The following is a 7,527-nucleotide window of genomic DNA, read 5'->3' as shown; positions in this document are numbered from 1 at the left end:
AATGGTCGCTGGCAGTGTTTATAACTTTATTATAACTTTATTCAAAGCCTCTAGGTTCATTATTTAAAATGAGGAATGATTAGTTAACTGCAGAAATTTTATGCCAGGACTTCTAAAGTACCCTCCAGATAATTCCTTCTCCTCGTGCCTACTCTAGGATTTTCCCATGCTAAAACCAATAAACTAGCAAGTCCCAACCAACTACCAAGCTAATTTATCTTTCTGCTTTTCCTTGTAATTACAATAGTCATGAAGTCATGATAAGAAAAAAAATTGATGATCAGTACTAGATACCGCAAATCTTGCTCCTCTCATTCTACACAGCTAATAACGTTATCATTAAATATTAAAAGCAGATGAGTGATGCAATTAAATACTCGTTTAAATGAGAGGAAAATTGTATCATTGAAGAAAGGCAAAATCCTTGAACACAGTGAATGGTTTCATTATTTATAGATATTTTTAAAGACTCGTTGACATTAACTTAAAGTGTTAACTGCTGGCCTTTGGATATGAACGTAGAACTGTGATGTATCATTTATCACATCTAAGTTATCGAACTATTTAATATAAACTAAAACTTATTTTATTAATAACACAGCTGCTGTCAAACAGAGTTTGGTTTGTGTCTCTCGATAGGAGTGATCTGAATAGTGTGTCTGTGCAAAACGCAAATATAATGTCATTTTAAATGCCAAAGGACACTAAATGTAGAAGACACCACATTTCTGGGCCAGCCAGTGGTGTGGTGGCTAAGGCGGCTGGATCTTACATGGCCAACTGTCCTGTTCGAGTCCTGGACCTGGAGGCTTTAAGAACGTACTGAATGCACATGCATGCATGCCCAAAATCCTGAGAGAAGAATAGAGAAGGGATTGCAGTGTGGCCATCCTTCCTGAGTGGGCAATCTCTCACTTTCCTTCCCTCTCTCTCTATCCCTTTCTGGTGAGTACATGTACCCTATGACAAAGAAAAAAAAAAACAAAAAACTATGCTTTTTGCTTTTTGTCTTCGGTAAAAGTATGCATGCATATCACTATTTCCCTTGACCCAACATGCACATGAATATACAACATTCTTTTCCTATAGTAAATTATAAATAGACTTGAGCAAACTGTAAATCCTAAGAGTTAACAATCTCCTTCATATGTGTACATTCTCCTCAGCTTATAAATGGCATCTCATATGAGTAAGTGATTTTTAACAAAAAGAATAACTTCTGTTTTCCTCATCTTGCCTTGTTCCTACATCTAAGAGTAAAAGACCTATAAAATATAATTAATAAATACCCAGTATCAGGAACCAGCAGTTAGTGTAATGGCTATGTCGCTGGACTCCCACGTAGTCGACCGCGGTTTGTGTCCCGGACCTGGTGGCTTAAAACTCACGCTGGGCGCGTGTGCGTGCATGCCCAAGATCCCGAGAGGAGAATGGAGAAGGGATTGCGGCGTGACATCCCCCCTGGGGGTGTGATTTCTCGCTTTCTGTCTCTATGTCTCTCTCTGTCTGGCAAGTGCACGTGCCCTATAGCGAAAACCTCTCCAAAAACAAACAAACAAACAAACAAACAAAAAAACCCAGTATCACAAATTATACTGTAAACTAGGACCAGCAGATCATCACTAGGATCACACATAGTGGACTGTGGTTCGAGTTCTGGACCCAGTGGCTTAAAACTCACACTGGGTGCATGTATGTGTGTGCCCAGAATCCCGAGAAGAGAATAGAGGAGTAGGGACTGTGGTGTGGCCATCCCCCCAGGAGGTGATTTCTTGCTTTTTCTCTCTGTCTCTCCATCTCTCTGGCAAGCACATGTGCCCTATAGCGAAAATCTTTCTCTCAAAAAAAAATACAGTGTAAACTGATAAATATTCCAAATTCATTATCTTGGATAGAGTTCCCTGGAATATACTGTATTATCCCCCACAACACTCCTAATGAGGAAAAATCTGGGCCAGCTCTGTGGCACAGCAGTAATGCGCTGCTCAGGAGAACATGGATCCCATGCGGTGAACCTGGTTTGAATCCCTGGCCCAGTCTGCCTAAAACATGCAGGACATGTGCATGAATGTCAAAGATCCAACAGGCTGGCAGACTGGATAAAGGGGATCGTGGCAAGACTAGACCCCGTGGAGGCTACTCCTCTCTTTCACTTTCATGTGCACATGCATGCACTACATCCTGAATAAAGGAGAAAACATTTTTCTAATTCAAAAGAAAATCACAGAATGAAAAAGTAGTTTGAAAATTTCCAGTCTATGTTCTGAGCTTTGAGTTTCTATCACTGTTCAAGAACTAGTGCATAATAAAATACTTTTTACAAAGAAGAAGAAAAACATTGTTCTTACCCAGAACTTTAACATGATAGTTCGTAAAACAAGACATGGTAAAATTATAAAATAACTAAAATAATTAGAGCACCGCACAGTATATCAGTGAAGGGTACAAATAAGGAATTAGACAAATGAATTTATTCTGGGCACTTAGCAGGAGACTAACTGGGGGCCTCTTGCTGACAAAGTGTGCTTCTGTCTTTGGGAAACCAAGGCAAATGTTCTTACTGGGAAACTTAGGAAGGGTAACTCACTTTGTCATGAACCTCGCTTTGGTGTGATGATCGTCAAATAATAAATGGAATAAACTGCAGTTATCTTTGCTGCTAATTTCTGACTCTCAATCATATTTTCAACAATCGTCCACCTTGACAAGTAACATCTGACACCTTACCTCCTGAATCTCATCTTCTCCAATTTAGGAGAAAGGAGATCAAAACAATATGTTTACAACTTAAATTTTACAAAAATGTGTCAAAAATACCGACATACAATATATTGGGTCATCAGGAAAGTCATGATGCATTTTTGCATAGAAAAACATTAAAAAAAAAACCCATGACTTTCCCAATGACCTAATAGTTAAACTCTCCAGTCAGAAGGACCTGCATTTGAAGGCCAGTTTTTCCACTTAGCTTTTTGAACTTAACTAAGTTATTTAGACTTCCCTAAGCCTCAATTTTTTACATCTGTAAAGAGGGTATAATAATGGCACCGATCCCTAAACCTAAACCTCAGAGGACCTGGTTTTTTTTTTTTTTTTTTTGGGGAGATTTTCAATAAAGGGCGCATGCCCTGGCCAGACAGACAGAGAGAGACATAGAGACAGAAAGCGAGAAATCACCCTCCAAAGGGGATGGTCACGCCGCAATCCCTTCTCCTCCATTCTCCTCTCGGGATCTTGGGCACGCACGCACACGCGCCCGGCGTGAGTTTTAAGCCACCGGGTCCAAGACGCAAACCACGGTCGACTACGTGGGAGTCCAGCGACATAGCCATTACGCTAACTGCTGGTTCCCAGAGGGCCTGTTTTGAATCCTAACTTCACTTACTAGTTATTGGCCCATAGTCAAATTACTGAGACCTTTCAAATATTTATTCTTTCTCTTCATAAAATGAGGATAACAGTATCTTGAAATTTTAAGGTTGGGAGTAAAGGGATAATGCACGTGGACTGCTCAGTACAGAGGCTAACTCAGAAACTGCTAATTGGTGCACTTACGATGTTAAATTTCAAGCACTAATGTTGCCTTTGAAGATGGCACAATAATTATCACAGGTCCATTTTCCTCAGCACTAGTGACACATTTTGCTCTACTAGTCTCCCTTTTAACAAATGTTACAAATTTATGAGACAGTTGGAAAATGTCATTATTGTGGTAAAATGAATTTAGATTTGGAACTGCTTCCTGCCATTTGTGACTAAGCATGATAAAATCTCAACCAAAAATCAGGAAAAGTATAGAGTACTTTCTCAAGAAATTTTGAAATTTATCTTCTGCGATTGCATTTTTTATATAAAATTAAGTTTGGCATTTTATACATCCATAAGAAGCCATATAACAGATGTATCTGTTTTATAACTAATCTGCTATTGCCAATTATTCAGCAGAACAATTAAGCCAAGAGAACAAATGGGTCATAATACAATAGATAATAATCATGCTGCCATAAACATTGTGAAGAAAATTTAAAAATTAAAGAGATGGTCTTAGTATCATATTTGTTGTCCATAATAATGGTTTTACTATTCAAAATTAACTGCAAAGCAAATTTTGGAATGAAACATAATATACACATCCATGCTTACAGTTCACAACCAGGTACAGTCAGGTATGGTCATTGATTCCATCAAAAGTACACACGAATACAGATAATTCTTCTGCTTACTACTACTAGTACTACTTCAAATATTCTATCTTTCCCCAAAGTTTGTACTAGGCAACTTTACAATTACTACAAGGCATATGCATCTCTAATAGACTATGGAATAAACACACACACACACACACACAACAGAACAGTAGCAAATTCTGCCCTCAAATGTCTTATCTCCTACTTCATGTCTATTAAGTTTGGGCTCCTCATCCATCTTTCTCAACCTTCAAGTGTTTTTCTGTCCCACCTCAAATCTGAAATTATCATATCTCATATGAATTACTTACTGTATTAATATGGCCCTATCTCTTTAAATCTCTATGCTTTTCTGAAATATTCTTTAATGAAAAAATCTATTTTTAGTTGTTTCACATTCACCACAGCACTTAATCAGTGGTATTTTTTTCCTAGTTCCTGAGGGTACATGCACCTACACAACAGAGAGTAAGAGAGTGAGAGAGAGAAAGCACCCCTGTAATAGGACTTGCTATGCTACAATTCTTTTTCCTTCAATTCTTCATTCTGTTATGGTCCTGGGCATACATGTGCATGCCTAACATGGATTTTCAAGCTGCCAAGGCCTGGGCTCGAACCCTGGTCAGCCATGTGAGATCTGCCTTTCTCTGTGCAGTGCTTAGCTACTGAACTATGAGGCTGGCCCACAGTTGACAGTTTATGAATGAACAGTGAATGCATGAATAAAGTATAGCCTAAATCTCTGTTTCATCTGAATGTGGGTAAAGGAAAATTATGATAAAACTGGTTTTAACCGTGAGTAAACTTCTAAAACTGTATATCCTTTGGTAATTCTAGAATCTATGTATTATGTATTATCCTTTAAAGTAGATAGACATGGATTTTTGTTCATTTTTATTTTAGAATAGAGCGGTGCTGTGAATGTCAGATCAACATAAAGTTTCATATTTCTCTTCATGTAGCTTATTATAATATTGCAAAGACTATGGGAAAAACTGCCATAAAGTAATTTATACATAAAAGTCCAAAGTAAGGATTAAATCATGTCAGCAAATAAGAATCTCTGTAGTCATTTGAATAACACTATTGATACAACTGATGTGACCAAGATACAATCTTTATAGCTTTTTAGACCTAGAAGGGACCTCGTAGATCTTCAAAGATTCTTCAACCTGCAGATTAAAGTCCTATAAAGGGTAAATGGATGAGCACCAGAAACTCTATGAACCTGGCACTAATAGTTGACCATTTTCTTTTCATATTTTTTCTACAATTTTGGTGAATTCAATCATTTAACTACTGCTATCTTATTATTCAGAGTCAAAACATAACTTTACTGTTTTCTTAAATTCTTTCACAAATTGATCCATGTATCTTAGTGCTTAAAAATGAAACAGAATGGAATAAATTCTAAAAGCAAGCAAAACTACTTTATAATTTCAGACAAATGCCTATTGGCTAGATATAAATGTGAAAATTGGGGCCAGCAGATGGTGGAGCAGTTACTTTGCTGGTTTCCTACATGGTTGACCATGGTTTGAGTCCCAGACCCAGTGGCTTGAAACTCATGCCAGGCATGTGTACATGCATGCCCAAGATCCCAGGAAGAGAATGTAGAAGGAATTGCGGTATGGCCCCTGGGGAGTGATTTCTCACTTTCCCTCTCACTGTTTCTGTCTGTCTCTCTCTCTCTCTGATGAGCACATGTGCCCTGAAGCAAAAACCTCTTTAAAAACAAACAAACAAACAAACAAAATAACTTGAAAATTCTTATAGGTAGAATGAGTTCAAAACTCAAATACATAATTCTAAAATTTCCTTTTATTTTCTTCTCTCATTTAGCTCAGTGGTTCTCAAGTTTTGATTTTTATACAATGGACTTTATGCAATGACACCTATACTTTGATTGAATGAGCTTGTCACTGTAAGACATTGGCCTCATACACTGATTTTATATTATAGTTTCCTTATAAAATTAGTCAGTCAACACTATTAACAAGAACAGGGCAGCACAAACTATATGGCCAGATAGTATCACCATCATTTCCATATAAGAGCTTTATAAAAGCTTTCTACTGGGCCAACCAGTGGTGTGGTGAGTAAGGCAGCAGGAGTTCACATGGCCAATTGTGCGGTTCAAATCCCAGACCCAGTAGCCTAAAAAACCCACTGGGCGCATGTGCATGTGTGTCCAAAATCTTGGGAAGAAAATGGAGAAGTGACTGTGGTATAGTCATCTCCTCAGTAGGTGATTTCTCACTTTTCCTCTCTCTGTTTATTTCTGTTTACCTCTCTCCTACAAGTGCCTGTGCCCTACAGCAAAAATTAAATAATAATAATAAAGCTTTCTACTAATAGAAATTAAAAATGTACATCCCATTTTTATAAGTATAGGCATTTTAAGCATGGACTTTCTTTGTTTAGGAAATATCAAAGAAGTATGGCAGATCTTTTATCTTTTTATAATCATGGTTATGAATTCTGAAACGTCATGACAGCCAAAACTGTACTTTTTATTTGGACAATTTTTCCCAGTTGAAGTTTGAAACCTAGAAAATACAAAGAGCACCTGACAACTATCCACTGATGCATAAATCACTGTAAATCTTTATGAAAACTAGGTTTAAGTTAAAAAAGATAGAACTTAACCAAAATTTGAATTTTTCTTAATACAAGGGCTGTATCTTAAAGCATCCTACAATGTTGTTTATCAAACTACTTAAACTTCATATAATTGGAAGGACCTTGGTAAAACCTTTTGTTTGGAAGGATCAAGTTGGTTTGAAGTAAATAAAGAAAAGTAAAACAATACCCCTATCAAATTATCACATCTACTCCAGAAATTGATGATATTTGCTAACATTTCTTTTAACATTTTTAAGTATATTAGAAAAGAATTGGAAGTGTCACAATTTCTCTTTAGTCTACATGAAACACTAACATGTCCCAGCACAGCCAATTACTGGTTTTCCCCAACTGCTGCCTGCTGACTTCATTAACAAAAATTTCAACTTGTAAGCCCTTATTCAAAAGAAAATAATTTGTATCTTCCTAATAGTGAGGAGTTAACATTGCATGGAAAATTTGATTATGCATATGCTATCTCTGTGTATTCTTATTTTATACTTGGCAACATACTTAATTTTGTCTAGTAACGAGGACAGACGCTTCTCAAGTCAGGTGGCACATCTCTTTTTTTTTTTTTTTGGAGAGGTTTTCACTATAGGGCGCGTGTACTCGCCAGACAGACAGAGAGAGACATAGAGACAGAAAGTGAGAAATCACCCCCCAGGGGGGATGGTCACGCCGCAATCCCTTCTCCTCCATTCTCCTCTCGGGA

General features: G+C 37.3%; 1 protein-coding gene across 1 annotated transcript in view; it reads right to left on the bottom strand.

Moving 5' to 3' along the window:
• Window positions 1-7,527, bottom strand: part of LOC102488238 (attractin-like protein 1) — a gene marked incomplete at its 5' end in the record, with an annotated part of 503,763 nt that overhangs the window by 719 nt on the left and 495,517 nt on the right.

This window comes from Tupaia chinensis, unplaced genomic scaffold (assembly GCF_000334495.1).
Source record: "Tupaia chinensis unplaced genomic scaffold, TupChi_1.0 Scaffold143963_1, whole genome shotgun sequence".
NCBI classification, from domain to species: Eukaryota; Metazoa; Chordata; class Mammalia; order Scandentia; family Tupaiidae; genus Tupaia; species Tupaia belangeri.
This window is presented reverse-complemented; position numbering and strand designations above follow the sequence as displayed.